Raw genomic sequence first — 20,826 nt, forward strand, 5'->3', positions numbered from 1 at the left:
CGACAGTACTTGAGGCCATCAAGTCATCAGCGCTCACTCTGAAGCCGGAAAAGTGCCACTTCGCTTACGATGAGCTTCTGTTCCTAGGCCACGTAGTCAGCAAATCTGGTGTCCGCCCAGACCCGCAAAAGACAGCTGCCATCGCACAGTTTCCTCAACCCATCGACAAGAAGGCAGTGCGTAGATTCCTTGGCATGTGTGCCTACTACAGGCGTTTTGTCAAAGACTTCACGCATCGCTGAGCCGTTGACACGTCTAATTAAATGTGATGTTGTTTTCAAATGGGAAACGCCGTAGTCCGACGCATTTGAAGAACTCAAACGATGCATGCAGTCGCCGCCGGTACTTGCGCACTTCGACGAGTACGCCGATACAGAAATCCATACTGACGCCAGCAGCCTAGGCCTCGGTGCCGTTCTAGTCCAGAGGAGAAACAGAGTCGAACAGGTGATAGCTAATGCTAGCCGGTCGCTGTCAAAAGCAAAAGGCAACTATTCTACGACCGAAAAAAAATAACTTGCCAACGTTTGGGCTACAGCTAAATTTCGACCTTATGTATATGGCACGCCATTCAATGTAGTCAGAGACCACCATGCGTTGTGTTGGCTAGCGAATATAAAGGATCCTTCAGGACGACTGGCGCGGTGGAGCCTCAGAGTACAAGAATACGTCACTGTAACCAACAAGTCCGGACGAAAACACTCCAATGCCGATTGCCTGCAACGCGCCCCCATTGACCCGCCGAGGCAAGATGACGAGAATGACGACGCATTCCTTGGAATGATAAGCGCGGAAGACTTCGCTGAACAGCAACGGGCAGACCAGGAGCTAAAAGGCCTCGTAGAATATTTGGAAGGGCACACCGACGTTGTCCCCAGGGCATTTAGGCGCGGATTATCTTCCTTCACGCTTGAAAACGATCTACTCTTGAAGAAGAACTTCTCACCAGTCCGCGCCAACTACCTTCTTGTTGTTCCGTCTGCGCTGCGTTCAGAAGTACTGCGCCCCCTACATGACGATCCGACCGCCGGGCACCTCGGCTTCTGCCGGGCGCTACGAGAATACAAGAAAGGTATTACTGGCCGCGCCTAACAGCCGACGTCGCCCGTTATGTGAAGACATGCCGATACTGTCAGCGACACAAGACACCACCGACAAGGGCAGCGGGACTACTACAGCCGATCAAGCCTCCTTACCGACCTTTTCAGCAGATCGGGATGGACTTGTTGGGACCGTTTCCGACATCAACTTCCGAAATAAGTGGATCGTCGTGGCGACAGCCTATCTCACCCGCTTCGCTGAAAGTAAAGCTCTACCGAAAGGCAGCGCAGCCGAAGTGGCGAAATTTTTCGCCAAGAACATCTTGTAGCGACATGGTGCTCCAGAAGTCCTCATCACCGCCAGAGGAACGGCTTTTACAGCAGAGCTCATGCAAGCCATTCTGCAATACAGCCACACAAGTCAAAGGAGGACAACTGCCTACCATCCGCAGACGAATGGTCTAACGGAGCGCCTGAACGCTTGAGCGCCCTCGACGACATGCTTGCAATGTACGTCGGCGTCGAGCACCAGACGTGGGACGTGGTCCTGCCGTACGTAACATTCGCATACAACACGGCGGTGCAAGAAACAACACAGATCACGCCATTCAAGCTGGTTTACGGCAGGAACCCGACGACGACGCTCGACGCCATGCTGCCGCACGTCACTGACGAGGAAAATCTTGACGTCGCTACCTATCTTCAGCGGGCTGTCAGGCTTCTTCGTCGCTACCATCTCCAGCGCGCCGAAGAAGCCTGACAGCTCGCCCGCCTACGGATCAAAAACTAGCAGCGTACCGACAGCTGACACTACAACCTCCGACGAGGCTTCGCTGAGCACCAGCCCGGCGACCGTCTTTTCGTGGGAACCCGATAAACCGCCGAGGACTGAGTGAGAAACTAAGACGCTATTTGAGACCCTACAAGGTCATCCGACGCATTGGCACACTGGACTATGAGGTCGTTCCAGATGGCGCTTCGCATTCACAGTGGCGCCGCGCACGATCTGAAGTGGTCCACGTGGCGCGCCTTAAACTCTTTTATGGACGCTGATGAACTTCCTTATTTCGTTGTTGTCTTTGCTACGAGTGCTTCTTTTTTCATTACTTTCGTTTGTTTGCAGCATCGAGTCGATGCTTTTGAAGAGGGGGGTATTGACACGTGTACGTATATTTATCGGGCGGCCACGTTTCGCCGCCTACCAAATCTTATCGCACAGCGCGGGACGCGCCTGCATGTATCCGAAGTTTCTGGAAAGTTATCGATGCTTCTATCGGCTGTCTGTTGTCGCCGAACCTTGTGTTATCTGATTTCATCGCGTGACGCGAATGGTGTAGAACTTTGTGGAAGTACGCGGGTCCCAACGATTAGTCTGGAACATTCGATAACTGCTGTATGAAAGCCGACGCGCTGGACCCGCTGAACAGATTTTCGACGATCGCCGACCATGTTCGCCGCTATCGTTGTGCTATAAGTGTGCCCTGTTTTTGTGGGCACAGGTTCGCCCAACAAAAGATAGTTTTGTCTTTCACAGTATTGCTACTGTGTTCTTCAACGTCACCACCACGTGACAATATGACTAATAAAAATGGGGCCCCTTGGTTAATCCCCTTCCTTCTCGTTTATTATATCACGACGGTCTTGAATCCGGCAACATTGATGCCTTCAGGTAGCATGTGTGGGTTTATTGACCAGCAACCCTCACACAAAAATATCCCGTTCTCGAGACACCTGTGGCAAAAAGGACGTTCCACATCTGCCGCCAAGGGCTGTGAGTGGTGGCGCTGGCTAACACTCCCAGGGTTCCACTAGGACACATAAATAGCAAAGCAAGTGGATGGGGAAGCAGCACCGCGTTAACTCAGTTGGTACCACTTCGCACGCGAAATGCGAAGGTGTTGGGTTCTGTTCCCACCGCAGGCAATCTATTTTTAATGCCCTTTGATTTCCATAAATTTATTGCTTCTTCATTTCATTTACTCAGCACAAGTTATTTCCCCTATGTCGTCCTTGGTGTCATTGTTTGTTGGCTTCTAATGGTATGACTAATAAAATCGGGCCCCTAGGTTCATCCCCTTCTTTATCGTTTATTAGGTAACGAGGTTCTCGAATCCGACAACATTGCAGCCTTCAGGTAGCTTGTGCGGGTTTGTTACCTGTCGCCTTCACCAAAAAATCTCACGTTCTCGTGACGCCTGCTGCAGAAAGGACGTTTCACGTCCGCCGCCAACGTCTGTGACTGGTGCCCAATCCTTACCCCCTCTTTTGTCCTTCGTTCCACCAAAAGAAATTGACGGGACGAAACTGGGGGGTGGGTGGGATTGGCTCTCCGTAATTGGGGCCAATCGACTCTGTGATGGTGGAATGCCAGCGAAGCTGTTGTTGTGCTTCCAAATTCGCCCCATTCTATGGTGTCAACGTGGTTGGACAGACAAGCCAAACGAGTGCACCAAACAAAACATGGTTTACGGGAGAACAGGTCGAAGGAGTGCGCAAAACAAAACACGTTGGTTTTCCAATTTGTGATTGGCCATACTTCTTAGTTAATTAGCCGAGCTGACAAACATGCGGCTGACCGTTTCCCTCCCGTAGAAACCCATATAATGAAAGTAGACGGGAATTCAACAGCATTTACAACTTTACTGTCGACAAACTAAAGATGAAAAGTAAATGAAACTCGCCGTAATGATAGAGTCGTCTGAGCGGCCAATTGCCATATTATTTTTTAGGATAGCTTTGATACAACAAGAGCTACAGGCGTTTTCTGGAGAGCATTCGCGATAAAGCTGGTTTTGACACAAGGCGCTTTTCTAACTACCCGTACTTAAGCCATACAAGACACGCCCCCTCCTCCCCCTGCGAGAGAACACATGCAGCTCATGCACACCCGGGCTCGAGGTAAACAGCTTCACGGTAAAAACCTAGAAAGGCGCGTCAATCTTTCGTATGTTGTAACAGTGTTGCAGTTTGTACGTACCAAGAACGAATAGGTCGAATAAAGTTGAATGTTCTGTAACGAAGAAGAAGCGCCGGTTAGCCCGACGCATCAACAGAGTTTTACGCACGGGGCCGGTTCTAACTGCTCGCAGGGTTTTGACTATCGCACCGAGTTCGACCTCTCACCCCTAGCGTACCCTGTCAATAAACACCTTGACATTTGCTGGAGAGTGCTGGGTACGACTCCATCAACGCTGGAACTTCGAAGCCGAACCCTTCAACCGTCTCCGCCCATGCCGGACGACCCTGCCCAGCCTTCTCGAACCCTGCCTGATAATCCAGCTCAACAAGCTGCAGTCACGGCACCGACTGTCATCTGCCCTGGCGTGGAGTGACAGCGGTATCCTCCTACTTTTGCGGGTACCGGTGATCAGAACGTCGATGACTGCCTCACCTGGTACGAAAGAGCACGCACAACCACTGGGACGATACGGCAAAGCTCAACAACGTAATTTTCTTAGTGACCAACGTTCCCCACTTGTGGTATCGTAACCACGAATTCGACATCCCAACATTGTCGGCATTCAAGAACAACTTCACACTGTGGTCATCCTGCTGTCCGCAAACTCCAGGCCGAACAACGCCTGCACGGACGCGTCCAGCAACCAGGTGAAAATTTCACTAGGTACATCGAAGACTGCGGTCGTTAATCTGTACAACAGAGCCGACGCAACGATGCCAGAAGCCGACAAGATCAGGCATATCTTCAAGGGAATTGGGGACGACGCCTTTCAAGTGTTTGTTGCGCGAATCCCGACCACAGTGTCTGTCATCTTTGCGCTCTGTCAGAGTTACGACAAACTTCGGTAGCAGCGAGTAGTCACACGACATCCGTCTTTAGAATGCACCGCTGTCTCCGGTCCGAAGCTAGATGTTGACGAGTCACCTCTAATGTACGAGATAAAGGAATTCGTACGAGAAGAATTGCTCGGTATCTTTCCCTGGTGCTCTTTACGAGCGCGGAACCATACTCTCCATTCACACCGGGGTTACAGAGCGTCATCAAGGAGCAAGTCGCCGACTGCCTGCCAGCTGTTATTCAACCAACTACCCTCGCGGCGGCCCTGACGTACGCTGACGTCGCTACAACGCCGCCCTTCGCTTCACGTCCACCACTCCAAGCTGTTACACGACTGCCCCTCATTCCTTTCTCATCGCCTGCGGCACAGCTACCACGTCATCCTTTGCGCACCGCGGACAACCGCCCAATTTGTTACCATTTTGGTATTCCGGGACACATTGCGCGCTTTTGTCGACGCCGGATGCTGCATATTTATGATAAGCGCCCACCCATGAGCACTGAACTCCCTCGACAGCTACAATCTGCTGTGCCGCCGGATGAAACCCCAGTTCTCAACCATGCTCGTCGTTACCCATCACCACGTCGCCGCTCCACCTCACCGATGAGACGCCGGCAAAGCCCTCTACCTCAGGGAAACTAAGTGTCGCCGTTCCCGAGGCGAGAACTGCATCCCCTTCGATGTGTCAAAGGCCTCCAAATAACCGCTGCAACTTCATTGAGGTATACGTCGAAGGGATTCGATCATTCGCACTGGTCCATACGGGCGTAGAAATTTCGGTGTTACAAGCAGCACTTAGCCGACGAACAGGAAAAGTAACGACGTCACTTTCGAGGTGTATTTGGCACTGCGGGCGCATAGCCTGTCAAACAATTGGGAGCCTTCACTGCCCGTGTTTGCATCGAGGAGTCGCTTCATGTCATTGTCTGAATCTTCTGTTTGCGCAGGTATTCAGACTTTGACCCTTTTTTTCTTTTTTTTCTTTTTTCTCTCCACTGCTTCTGCTGCCATCAATCGCGTTTCTTTTTTTTCTTCTTTTTCTATCTGAGCTTGTTTTTAAAACGCATACCATGCCGACGAATGCAGAACTATCGAAAAAAATTGAGGAGCTGGAACTAAAGATTAACAACATGGCTAAAAACACGCATGAACTCGTCTTTGGCAAGATCTTGTTGAGGATGAAAGTATCTGGGATTGATGTTGTGGAACTAAAAAAGGAAGTTGATTCCTTGAGTACAAGCACTGAACACTTCAATTGACTTATAGAAGAACTACGTAGCCAAAATGCTACACTAATCGTTGAGAACACAAAGCTGAAATCTCAGAACCAGTCATTGACTCGCAAGGTTGAGGAACTAGAACATTACTCTCGCCTTAGCAATGTCGAGGTCAAAGGCGTTCCCTGTTCCCAAGGAGAGGACTGCGTTACAATTATGCAAACGGTAGGGGACAGAATTGGCTGTCCAGTATCGCCTAGCGATCTGGACATTGTTCATCGCGTTCCCACCAGATCTAATGACCAGAAAAACATCATCCCTCGTTTTCATTCTAGAACGACGAAAACTGACTTTGTTAGTAAAGCACGTAAAGCTAAACTCTGTCTTAGTGACATTGGATTTTCCGGCTCTTCCAACGCTCCCGTTTTTGTAAATGAGCATTTGACCCCATCTAACAAGGCTCTCTTCTCCAAGGCTCTAACTTTGAAGAAAGAAAGAAAATGGATGTTCCTTCGGACGGACAACTGCCAAATTAAGGCTAGGAAGACCACTAGCAGCAAAGTTCTGCGTATTCGTGACGAATCCGACTTAACCAAATTAGACTAGGCATAAATTGTTTAACCAATTGACACAACAAACATGGCTTCTACACTGGAAACCGATCAATTGAATTCTTTCTTAAATGGATTTCTTTCCATCATTCATTTTAATGCTAGGAGCCTTCGTAAACACTTCGACGCTATCGATAATTTCCTCGCATCACTAACTAATCCGTTTTCACTAATTGCCATTACTGAAACCTGGTTATCTGACGATGACAAAAATTTGTATTGCTTCCCTAACTATAAAGTGGAATACTGCAACAGATTGACGACTAATCACGGTGGTGCTGCCATATATGTTTATTCTAATATTGCTTATCAAAGAAGACGTGATCTATCTTTAACCGTTACTAAGTGCGAATCTGTTTGGATTGAAATCAGTAACTGCTTTTTTACTCAAGATAACAGGAACTTCATATTTGGCTGCATTTACCGCTCTCCCTCATCGTCAGTCAATGAATTCTGTACCAATCTCGATCATATTTTACATACTATATCTCTAGAAAATAAAAAATGTTGTTATAATAGGTGATATAAACATTAATTTACTCGATGAAACATCACCCATCTGTATTAACTACACTAGTTTATTCCACAGCTACGGTTATGATTGCTTAATCAATGTGCCCACACGCGAAGTCTCTTGTGGTACAGGCTCACTTATTGATCATGCTTTTTCTACCCTGCTTCATTCACCAGAGGCAAAAGTTTTGCACATCGACATCAGTGATCATTACCCCCTGCTTTTACGTTTCAATTCTAATGTACGACCTTACCCACTTTCACACACTAAAGACGTTCTTGATAAAGATGGCTTCATAACTGCTGTTGCTAATACAAATTGGTCTGAAATAAATCACTACATGACCCACAGAAAGCTTTTTCCAAATTATTTTCTCTAATTACATCATACTTCCGTAAGTTCACCTCCAAAAAGAAATGCAAAAAAATGTGTCATTTGTTCACAATCCATGGCTCTCACAGAAGTTATTAGCACAAATGCGCAAACGGGATAACTTATATAGGAAAACTAAAAGGCAACCATTTAACATGAACTTACGTGCCAGATATAAAAACTTCTGTAACACAGTTAACTGTAAAATAAAAACAGCTAAACGTTTGTATTTCGAGCAAAGAATTCTACAGGCAGCTAATAACACTAAAAAGAAATGGGAGGTTGTCAACTCCTTTTTTAAATAACACACGACTACACCAGGTAGCCAGAATTTTAAAGGATGGAGTAGAGCTCGATTCCCCTGCTGAAATTGCTGAGGCTTTTAGTAGTTTTTTCTTTCCTAACAATCCACCTAATCCTGCAGAAAACATTAACATGAACCGTCTACCTCATTGATTCTTTTTATTTCCTACAACGCCAGAAGAAATAACTGCCGTTATAAATAACCTAAAAGTGACAAGCGCTGGAATTGATGAGGTCCACCCTGCTAACATTAAACTTATCTCGCACCTAATTTCAGACATACTTTCATTTATTGTTAATTTATTATTCAGGACTGGTTTATTTCCCTCTGAACTGAAGCGTGGCAAAGTTATCCCAGTTTATAAAAAAGGCGACAACTCACTACTGCACAATTACAGACCTATTTCCATTCTGCCGTTCTTTGCGAAAGTTATTGAGAAACTAATTGAAGTACGGCTAACAAAATATCTCTCTAAATTTAATATCATCTCTCCATTTCAGTTCGGTTTTCGCCCTGGGTATTCCACAGAGCTGGCACTCATTCATCTTACGGACCTACTAAAAAAATTTATTGACGGTGGATTTCTCGCCGCCTCAGTTTTCATTGATCTAACGCAAGCATTTGATAGCATTAATCGTAATATCCTATTTTCTAAGCTCGAAGGAATTGGCATTTGCGGTCCCGCCCTTTCGCTACTAAAAAGCTACTTATATAACCGGGTTCAAGTTGTTTCAGTTTCCAGTGCTTATTCTCGATAGCGAACTACTAACATCGGTGTGCCTCAGGGCTCCATCCTAGGGCCACTCCTATTTTTAGTTTATATTAATGATTTGCCTAATTGTCTTTCTTCGACAGAATGCATTCTGTACGCTGATGATACAACTATATTTACTTTTCATAAAGATATCTCATCTCTCGTTAACAAACTAAATGCTGACTTAGAAAATATTCGGAGGTGGTGTAATGTTTACATGTTATCTATTAATGAAACTAAGACTAAATTTGTTGTATTCTCTTCACATCAGCGAAACATAGCGTCCATTCCATCTATCAGTCTTGGTCCCCACTGCCTTCATCCAAGTTCATGTTCATCTTTTCTTGGCGTTCTACTTGACTGTAATCTGAAATATGACAATCATATTGCTCATATAAAAAAGAAAATAGCTTATGGTATACGCATCTTAATTAAAGCACGCCCTTACTTCACACGTACCACGTTGCTCTCACTTTACCACTCTTTCGTCCACTCTCACATTACTTATGGGATCATATGTTGGGGAAACACCTATAATACTCATATTAAGTCTTTACAAACAATTCAGAACCGAGCCATCAGAATAATTACATATAGTTCATGGTTTTCTAATGCCACTTCCCTACTACACGAGAATAACATCCTTACTATTTCCGGGCTCACTACATACAACCTGGGTATTTTTTTCTACAGACTTCTACATAATGAGCTACCGTCGATCACATTTTCACCATCTAACCTGACAACTAATAGTACCACCATATTCGCGTTAAATAACAATTTTCTTTTACCACGAATCCGCACTAACTACGGCAAACAAGCCGTGGAATTCACTTCCATATCTGTATGAAACACTCTTCCTCTCATTATGAAAAATAGATCTTTACACCAATTCAAAAGGGAACTCAAAATGCATTTATTATTGACAAAATAATCAGAAAATTTACTGTAACCGTTTTTTTTTGTTCTTTCTCGCTTTTTTGCCTTTTTTGATTGTTTTTCTTCTTGTAAATAAACTACTGGTATATTTTTCACATGCAATTTTTTATGTTCCTGTGAGATAAGCTACACCTTGTTATTATTTGTAATGAATTCTGTATTTTGCTCTGTTAACGTCCATTTCCTGTTGCTTGTATAATACCTTATTATATGCTACTATTGCTTTGCGACGTCAATTATCATAACTATTCTTGTACAGGAGGTCCCGATACAGTCTTTGACTATGGGACCTCCTCCTGCATACTAAATACATGTAATTTGACCCAAATTCTAACAATAAATTCTGATTCTGAGTCTGATTCTGAATTAGTTGTGCTGCCATCCTGCTCCCACGATGCGATCCTAGGCTGGGATTTCCCTTCGTCAAACAATGTCAACATTGACTGTGCCCACGCCGAGGTAGTCTTTTCTTGCCGATGAAGCCATGGACCAAGATCCTATGACGTTTACGAAAATGCTTGTGGTCGAAGTAACTGATATCCCTCCTCAGTCAGCCGCCATGGTCTAAGTATCTTGCGCATCAGCCTGTCACGCAACCGTGCTATTCACGCCATGTGACTTCTTCATCCGTCGCCGTTCCCTTCCGTTGCCCTTAGCCGTCATCGCCCTCAGTGCTGGCCTTGGTGTCATGTGGATGTGCAATGTGTCTTCTCTGCCGATTACTATGCGTCGCGGAAAGTGCCTCGGTTGCGTGCAAACTGTGGATTCTTCAATGCTCTTCGATAGTCCCGACGGCGCACATTCGATGTCCCTCACAATGCTTTGGCGGGCTAGTTGGTGCGAATCCACGAATACTTTGTTTAGCGCAAAACGACAGGCACAAGAAAGACGACCAGGACAATGCGCTACTCTCAACTGACATCATTTTATTGCGTCACTCCTTTATAGACCGCTCAAACCAGAGGAACATGCGCAGTGAGCACCATGCGCTGGAGCCACCAACATCCGATCCCAAGAGCGCACTCATGCGACAGAATCCAAAAAACCAAATTCAGCGCTGTATAAGGTTAAGGAAGGCACACTAATGCACTGTGACCCGAATGACTGAATGAAAAATCTTCCGATAACTCTCGGGCGGATGGTGTCACGGCTCTTTTTCAAAATCGGGGTATCAACAAACATGGGTTTGCACTTGCATGTTTTACAATGCTGAGCCAAATGGGAACCTGTGCCTGTTGGTATGGATCGCTCATGTTCTCTAAAGCGCTCGTTAACACAGCGGCCTGACTGCCCTACATACACTTTGCCACATGACAAGGGAATCATACACCACGCCGACGCTGCAATCTACAAACTTCACGAGGTTCTTTTAACAATCAGGTTTTTTGCTTGTTTTAGAAATACGGCTGCACAACATTGACAGTTTCTGAGGAGCGGAAAAAGCTACCGGAATTTGGTATCTAGTGGCGACATTCTTTACATTGTGAGACGTTCTGTGGCAATACGGCACAACTTCTAAAACAAGTAAAAACCTGATTGTGAAGAGAACCACGTGAAGTTTCTAGATTGCAGCGTCGGTGTGGTGTAGAAGATTCCCTTGTCATGTGGCAAAGCGTATGTAGGGCAGTCAGGCCGCTGCGTTAACGACCGCCTTAGAGAACATGAGCGATCCATACCAACAGGCACAGGTTCCCATTTGGCTCAGCAGTGTAAAACATGCAAGTGCAAACCCATGTGTCGCGATACCACGATTTTTAAAAAGAGCCGTGACACCACCGCCCGAGAGTTATCAGAAGCATTTTTCATTCAGTCATTGGGGTCACAGTGCATTAGTGATCCTTCCTTAACCTTATACAGCGCTGAATTTGGTTTTTTGGATTCTGTCGCATGAGTGCGCTCTTGGGATCGTACGTTGGTGGCTCCACCGCATGGTGCTCACTGCGCATGTTCCTCTGGTTTGAGCGGTCTATAAAGGAGTGACGCAATAAAATGATGTCAGTTGAGAGTACCGCCTTGTCCTAGGTCGCCTTTCTTGTGCCTGTCGTTTTGCGCTAAACAAAGTATTCATCGATGTCCCCGGCCGCCCTCGACAGTGCCAATCAACCGCCGTTGGAGGGCTTCCATACGTCAACCTCCGGTGATCAGACAACCACACAACGCGCCCATCTCATCAGCTTGCTACGCAAATTTGCCGCCTCCTTCGACTGCCATCAACATTATCTTGGCCGCACCACCACAGTATCGCACTGCATCGACACCGGTTCGCACGCCTTACTTCGTCAGCGTCCTTACCGTGTCTCAGCTTCTGCACGCCGTATCATCGACGAACAAATGAGCGATATGTTACGGCGTGGCATGATTAAGCAGTCCCATAGTCCGTGGGCGTCGCCAATCGTCCTCGTACAAAAAAAGAAAGATGATTCTATTCGCTTCTGCATACATTACGGACGCCTTAACAAAATTACGCGCAAAGACGTACATCTCCTACCGCGCATGGACAATGCTCTTGAATGTTTGCAAGGTGCTGAGTTCTTTTCCTCTTTTGATTTGCGGTCTGCATATTGGCAAATCCTCATGACAGAGGCTGACAGCTCTAAAACCGCCTTCATCACACCGGACGGATTATACGAATTTAATGTCATGCCATTCGGCCTATGTAATGCGCCCGCTACTTTCCAGCGTATGATGGGCAGAATCTTACGCGGTCTCAAGTGGCACACGTGTTTGTGCTACCTAGATGACGTCGTTGTCTTCTCACCTGATTTGCCGACTCACCTCCAACGACTAAGAGAGGTATTGAGCTTCCTTTCTAAGCGTGTTCTGCAGGTTAACATCAAAAATGCTTCTTTGCTGCCCGTAAGCTTACCATCTTAGGCCACTTCGTATCCAAAGAAGGCTTGCTTCCGGATCCTGCAAAAGTCCGTGCAGTTGCGGCGTTCCACAAACCTACCAACCTGAAGACACTACGCAGGTTCGTCGGCGTCTGCTCCTATTTTCGCCGCTTTGTGAAGAACTTCGCTATGATCATCGCCCTTTGAACCAACTGCTGGCTGGAGAAAACGCCGTACTCGCCTTGTCGAAAGCGTGCGATGGCGCATTCACCACCCTTCGCCATCTGCTCACCTCTCCTCCTATTTTGCGACATTTTAAGCCCACTGCCCCAATATAGTTCCATATGGATGCTAGTGCAGTCGGCCTTGGGGTGGTTCTTGCCCAACGCAAACGTTGTCTTGAGAAATACGTCCTTGCTTATGCTAGCCGCGCCTGGCAAAGTCGGAGCTACACTACTCTGTTACAGAAATGGAGTGTTTAGCCATACTCTGGGCCCTTACGTAATTTCGACTTTACTTATACACCCGCCAATTTGATGTATTAACGGACCACCATGCGCTGAGCTGCCTATTGTAAGTGAAATACCACTCTTGCCGCTTCGCACGATGGGCGCTTCGTTTGCAAGAGTAGAACACCCGGTTCGTGTATCGCTCTGGACGCAAGTATATCGATGCCGACACTCTCTCCCGTTTCCGCATTTCACCTGACGCAAGCAGCAAGCATCATTTACTCGCATAGTGTTGGAATGTGCTTGAATGCATGACAATAGACGTGCCAGACGCTGAAACGAACAAGCTTTGTTCTATTGCGCATGAACATCATTCGGGTTTCACAGCTTCTCTGCAGCATAGAATGTGGTATTTGCGCCAGCAGCAAGGCAATTATTAAAAAAAAAATAAATGGGCTGACCGCTCTAACCACGAATTCCGTTGAAAACGTAGTCGCTTACTGGTGCAACAGGTCAACGACTACCTTTGAAAGAACACAAAAACGCCCGACAAAAGCTGACGCATTCACTCAGTTCACCACCTCCAGCACCACCATTGCAGTGTTCATCATCATCGGCTATTTTTATGTCCACTGAAGGACGAAAGTCATCTCCCAGCGATCAGAAATTACGGCAGTCTTTTGCCGATTCTAAATTGCGCCGGCAAATTCCCTTATTTCATCACACCACCTAGTCTTCTGCCGACCTCGACAGCTCTACCCATCCCTTGGCACCTATTCTTCAAGTCTAATGGCTAACCGGTTATCAACTCTTTGCATTACATTAAATGCCCAGCTCCATTTTATTTTCTCTTAATGTGAGCTAGCATATCGGCTATCCCCATTTGCTCTCTGATCCGAACCGCCCTATTCCCGTCTCTTAATGATACACCTAACATTTTTGGTTCTATTTCACCATAGGAGGGTGTAAATTATGAGTGATACCCCCAGGCTAAAAGAGAAAGCCGCCGACCTATATGACGGCAGAACTCGTTTGCGGTCCATGTCACAAAATATTTGTACAGTAGCCACAGCTCGTTGTTACTTAGCCATGACTGCGCTACTCCAAGTGTTTGACAAAGACGCAAGAATCAGTTAAGGGCCAATCTGCGACGCAAGGCGCTTGCGACCAAGCTGAGAAGTCAGAAAACTCGCAACACACGATTTAGCCTTCCGAAACTGTTTGAAATTTCCCTATGTTGCAACATTCCAGATGACATTCCCAACCACTTCAGCTATCATTGGCGTTATTTATTTACCTTGGAAGATCAGGTGCTGCCGTGTTACCGAGGCTAAATACAAATAGCTGCAATTGAAGAGATGCGAAGGTTGAGCACCGCTTCCACAGTTCTCTCGCTTCCGTGTTCACCCTACCGTGTCCACCTATTTCCCACGCTGGTGCACGGATACAATGCAAAGCAACGTGGTACTGCCCACTTCGGCAATAAACAAAGCATTAATAATAACAACAAGACATACATTTGCGCTCGAGCCCATGGAGTGAAGCACAATGCCAGAAAAATTCTCCTTCGCAGCCGGCACAGCGCGTTGGCTCGTCTCAAGCGTGCAATAACGCTGACTCGGAAAGTAACGGCTGCAGCGGCGTTACTGGCGTGGTACCTCGATGGTGCACCAGATGAGACAGTTGGAAAGCGTCACCGTTTCCAAGTTACCCATGAAATGATAGGATAAATATAGCTTCTCGTTAACTGTCCCATCCACTCAGACTATGGTGCGTGCTTCACGATGGAGCATGTACACAGGCGCTCAGCAGTAATGCTACTGCGCGCCGCAAGTGCTCTTGCCAGCACCAGAACACTGCCCTGGCTCCGGCAAATATCGATTCAGCGAAGCGTGACGGTATGTCCACTCGACATCGTCACTCTTCTCTGGTGGCCTACCTGTCCACGCGTGGGCAACTCAGGCACGTCGACACCATGAAAGCATGGCTCACAGTGTGAACGCGCCTCAAGTGCAAGTGTATCCCAATCGCAATGATACTTTCTAAACAAGCACAGGACTGCGCCCATGCAGAGAGCTGCGCCATCGGATGGGTGGGGACAGCTAGTTTAAGGTCGTCCAAATCAGACTAGATGCAGTGTGGTAGTCTGAAATTTTTGGTCCATTTCTCAAAGGCACCATTATTAAAGTGAACTCGGCAGTTTCCTAACGGTGGTTTGGTCGAAAAGGGCAGAAATCTTATCAAGTAAATCATTATTTCTTTTCCTATTTGGAGCACCTTTACGTGACACTTACTCAGTTATTATGGCAAAACACTGGGCCTGAGCCGGATAAGAAAAGTACAGAATTCTATTGATATGAAGAATAGCAGTTTTTTACCCTACCAAGTAATACAATTGAAAAAATATGCTCGCAATAACAAAGTGCACTGTAATATTTGTTGATATAGTTCAATTCAGGCGCAGTGCACGACACATAAACTATAGAACGACGAGGAATTCTTAGCTTTCGCGCAAAATTTGTAGCGTCTTTTTCTCTGCTCCAAAACTGTTCCAAAGCTGTTCAAAACGAACGATTACAAAACTACAATTCCAGTACTGCCATCAAATAGGCGAATAAACAAGAGTAACGTTTAAGTTCTATTTCTATTTCTCTGTTTAGTCTACACAAGCAGTGCCAAGCTTGAGCCCTCTAGCGTAAACCCATTCCAATCTGTCCTTATTCTAACCTCCTGACATCAGATTTACGTCGCTGCCCACGCGAGCATCGGTCAGTGACCCGCAGCGTTGTCTTAATAGTCCAATCAAACGCTCTTTTGTTTGTACGAGGTCACTTACGTTTGCTTTAAAAAGGAATTGCCTCTATTGCGCGGTTTTTCTTACCTAACCAGCTGAGAAGAGACGTGGAGCACGCTCAAGTGGAGAGGGTTTGGATAGGGCAGAGGCAGCACAGCCAAAATGGATAACCAGATTAGGAGGGTGGTGACGGCGTCAGCCACACCTACACCTGACTTTGCTTGTAGTGGGTGGTCGAAAATTGCGGCGGCGTGCAACGGAAGGATAGGAATGCTGCTAAAACAGATCCTAGATAGAAGATAGAACAGATATAAGAGTTTGCAGAGCGATGTCGTATACGTGCTGAAAGGGCTCGATGACGCTACATGGCCACGCAACAAGTTTTATTATCCGCAAATAAAACCTTGCGCTCTGGCAGCTGTGAGTAGCCTGTGCCTGAGCGATCGGCGGGCAGCCATTTTCTATTCCTTTCAGAACCGTGCAGTCTCCAGCTATTATGAATAAAAATTGTTTTTGTTCGGCGCATTAATGCGCCTTTAACTTTTTTAAAAACTCACCACGTCACTTTGACGTGGACAGTTTTCGCGGCTCTGTGACATCACACGACGGCCGGGCAACCTGGGTGAAGCGGGCGCAGCCCGAAATCTTTTTACCAGTAGCACATGGGTAATGACAAAAAAAAGCATCCAATCAGAAATAATAATGTTTCTTTTTTTTTGTTCGCCATAACCATGCGCAATCAATGTGGACCTATCATATCAGATGGGCTGTTTCCGCGCTTTTGGTGACATCGCGTGACAGACAGTTGAAGTTGGACCAAAAATTTTTCGACCAGTCGTCTATGGCTGATTGCAGGGTTGGAATAGAAAAGTTTGGAATAGCTTTACAATAAAGCGCCGCTTGTATGTTCATTTCGACCTGGCAGAATGAAGTTCAGACAAAAGGAAGTTCGTGAAAGAGGCCACGCTGCCGCCGATGTCGTGATTCACTGATATAGCGGTTGGCTTCTAGTTGACAAGTTATCTTTGTGGATCGTTCCTCACGTTTCATGTGAAAATGTTTGTTAATAACTTCGGAGTGTGTTCTTCTGTGCAGTGCATTTAATATCACGCCAACGGTCGCCTTAGCCGCTCACTTATGTACAGTTATAAAATGTTTCCTATGCCAGCTTGCTATAACAGCATGAAATTAGGCAGCATTATCTAAGCGCAAGTAGTATGCCCCTATTTTATAAAACAAGGCGCACAATATAGGCGTGAATTTTTTTTTCACTGGTTGGTCAAGCGACCTCACAATCGAGCGCGTGTGATCGCTTTAAATACGGGCCGCATAAGTGTAATACACATGAAGTAGTGAACCTGGCACGCACACAGCCCACATGGAATTTCATATACTTGTGAGAGCCCGAAATTTGATAAAAGACCTCGCTAATTGCAATCATTCAAGTGTGTTTTCAGTAGGAGTGCAGAAAAAAAGTACGACTACGGGGAGCCGAAGCCATGTACTGCCCAATTCCATGCTTCAAAGCTGCAACTAACATTTTGTACGAGAACCAAAATTTATCTCCCGGGAAAAAGTATGCCTCAACTCACAACAATAGTGAAGTGAAATTGATGGAAATGACGCTATTCGCATTACTTCTCCCGTGCAAATATGTTGCACTCATTTTGCGGAACTATCTTGTTTCGTTTTTATGCGCTTGTGTGGAAGCTTTGCTGATATAGCTACACATTGCTTGCGAGAAGACGTCGAATACGCTGGCACACTTTTAGTGAAAGGTTCGCGAATGTATCTAAAGAATTATTATTGTTCCATTTGGATAGATGTTATGAGCGTCCTCTTTGGAACGCGCGGTGGATTGGGCCACCAAGCTTTTGCTATTATGCTGCCTAATGTCCTATCTAGGTTAAAAAAGAAAACTAAGCACTACGAACTCCCACAACCAAATTTTGTGACCGCCTATTGCGAACTTTGCTTTTGTACGTCTCCATTTTTTGTCGCTCCCTAATTTGTTTTCACCAATCTTCCAATCTTCCACCGTTTTTCAGCCTCGCCACGAGAGCTCACCGCTTAGTGTCATAGCAACTTTGACAGCAATGGCATATGTGTAGGTTTCCGAATACAGTGCACTCTCACTTGAGTGAACTTCAAGGGACCGAAGGAAATAGTTCACTTAACTGAAATGTTCACTAAACTGAATATTCACTATACCAACATAAGACATGGCATACAGAGTCAAAAGTCTGAAGTGTAATTCATGGAGCAAAAGACATGGCATCCATAGTTTTAGAAATGTGTGAGATGGAATTTGTACATATCAACAAGTACAAGGTTCATAACAGTTATAATGCTGCCTTTCTCACTTCGAAAAGAAATCTGTTGTGTTCTTCTGCACTTGTACTTTTAAAGCACAGAAAGTAACAAAACTGTCCAAAGAGTCAATGTTTTTGTACACTTGTTCTGGCACAGCTTGCTGTTGAGACACAAGGTCTCTCAACTTTCCAATGTACCCTACAACTTCAGCTACAATCTCATCCCTCCAGGTTCTCGCTGCCGCTTGGTCGGCATCCTTGCTTTCGCCGCAAATGGTTTTCCACGCGATCCCATGCCTATCCCGAGATCGTGCAAGCCATCCACTGCTTGCTTCGAAGACGCGGACGTCCAGAAGAAGAGCAAATTCCTTCGCTTTGCCTTGTATCATCGGGCCGGACACCGGAATGTTTTGAGATCGCAGGTCGCGAAGCCACATTAGGAGAAAATAATTGTGCATATTTTATAAAACCGAAGGTGACACAGTATACCACTGAGTGATATATTGACATCACTTTTCCGCCATTCTCTTCCACGTTTGGGTGATTCCGATGTGATCGCAGGTGGCAGCTTATCTCAAAGCACTCTTCCTGAAAACACATGCGCTTTATTTCACCAAGCCAGACGTAACGCGCTCAAAAACACAACAGGACACATTATACACCATGTCCTCAGTGCATTTGTTTGTTAAACGCGTATTGCACAAAAAGCTTTTCACGCGTCTTCAAGTTAAGTCACCGCGCCGGTCAAATTTGGCAGACACAATCGTAAACACTTCGAATCTTTCATTTCTGGCGGGAAATAAAGGTGTATATTTTACGCATGGCACTACACATCCATGTAACTGTTAAAATTTAACAATTGCTAAGCCTCAAGCTTCCGGTTGGCCGGCAATGAATGTAACTCTATATATTCATTTTGATGTTATATTCTGAAATAAGAAAATAAAACTGATGTCCGCGCAGGCTTTCCTGATCGCTTGCTGTAAGTAGCCCATTTTATAAAGACGATAAGCGATCAAAAAGCAATAAGGAGAGAACCTTGGAGATTGTGTCGTGTTTTTTTTTTGTGAGCCTTTAGTTATCATATCTAAATACGTTTTTATCGGCGCGCTCGAAACAATCCTTGCACTACAATCGGATGGGAAAGTTCTACACGCTTATTATTATTTCTAGCAATGCGTGGGCAATGAGAGACCACAAATTGTAGCTTTGGTTTACGGTGAACAGCTAGCGTGCTATGGTGAGCGCCTAGATCTTTATGCAATAACGTGTTTACGGTGCGCATCTATCTATAGCCGCATAGGTATTGTTAATGAAGAGTGCAACTGTTAGATGGCACTCTTAATGAATAGGAACCCTATAGCTTACAAATAACACGGAGGTTTGTGATTGCACAAATATAGATTGGGGTTGAAGGCATAATAAAGACGTAGACACAAAAACAAGATATAGTACGGAAGATAACCAACGTGCGCACAGAGTCACCAGCATGGCAGCATCAAGCGCGCGGCAAAGGCTCCATCCGCTTCTGTGTTGATTTTCGACGGTTGAACAAGATCACGCTGAAGGACGTCTGCCCATTACCACGCATCGATGATGCTCTGGATTGTTTGCAGGGAGCCGAGTTCTTTTCTTCGCTGGGTTTGCGGCCAGGCTACTGGCAGGTTCCGATGGCAGAGGCCGATCACCCAAAAAGTGCCTTTGTTACACCAGACGGCTTGTATGAATTCACCGTCATGCCTTTAGGACTTTGCAATACACCTTCTACGTTCGAAAGAATGATGCATAACGTTCTGCGTGGCCTGAAATAGAAAATCTGTCTTTGCTATCTTGACGACACTGTGGTGTTCGCCCCTCATTTTGCAACGCACCTGCTCCGCCTCCAGCACGTACTCACTTGCTTGACCAACGCCGGGTTGCAACTTATCCTGAAAAAGTGTCGATTTGCTGTTCTTCAGCTCACAATTTTAGGCCATGTCGTGTCAAAGGAGGGCATTCGCCCGGATCCCGAGAAGCTACGTGCTGTTACTGCGTTCCCAAAACCTAGCACTATGAAAGAGCTACGCAGTTTTATCGGCCTCTGCTCTTACTTCCGGCGATTCGTTCGAAACTTTGCGTCAATTATATCGCCCTCACGCCGCTCCTTGGTGGCGCTAGAGATCTCTCATCATGGTCTCCAGCGTGCGACGACGCCTTCACAACCTTGCGCCGTCTTCTCACGACGCCACCCATCCTTCGCCATTTTGACCCTCAAGCGCCAACCGAAATCCATACCGATGCAAGCGGTGTAAGCCTTGGCGCTGTGTTGGCACAGCGTCAAGCTGGCCACGCACAATACGTCGTCGCATACGCGAGTCGCACGTTAACCAAGGCGGAGACCTATTACAGCGTTATAGAAAAGGAGTGTTTGGAAATTATGTGGGCGCTTGGCAAGTTTCGCCCATATTTATACGGCCGATCGTTTGACGTAGTGACCGACCACCACGCACTATGTTGACTGTCGACGCGAAAAGATCCATGGTGTCGCCTTGCCCGCTGCCCATTGCGAATCCAAGAATATGACATCCGCGTGGTTTACCGTTCCGGGCGATAGCACTCCGGCGCTGACGCGCTATCCCGATCGCCGCTTCCCCCGACGGCCAGTCACGACTCCCCCTGCGAGTTCACATTATCCTCTCTGGACGTTGACACTATCGCTGCTGCACTGCGTAATGATCCCTGGACTGCATCTCCGCTCGACCGTCTCAAGGATACGTCGTAAACTCCGGCGTCACGTACACTCCAGCGGCAAGTTCCTCATTTTGCGATTCGAGACCAGCTACTATATCGACGCAACTATGCCCCAGAGGGACGCACCTGGTTGCTCGTGATTCCGAGAATCTTGCGATCAGA

The sequence above is a fragment of the Dermacentor variabilis genome, chromosome 2 (genome assembly GCF_050947875.1).
Source record: "Dermacentor variabilis isolate Ectoservices chromosome 2, ASM5094787v1, whole genome shotgun sequence".
In the NCBI taxonomy this organism is placed as follows: Eukaryota; Metazoa; Arthropoda; class Arachnida; order Ixodida; family Ixodidae; genus Dermacentor; species Dermacentor variabilis.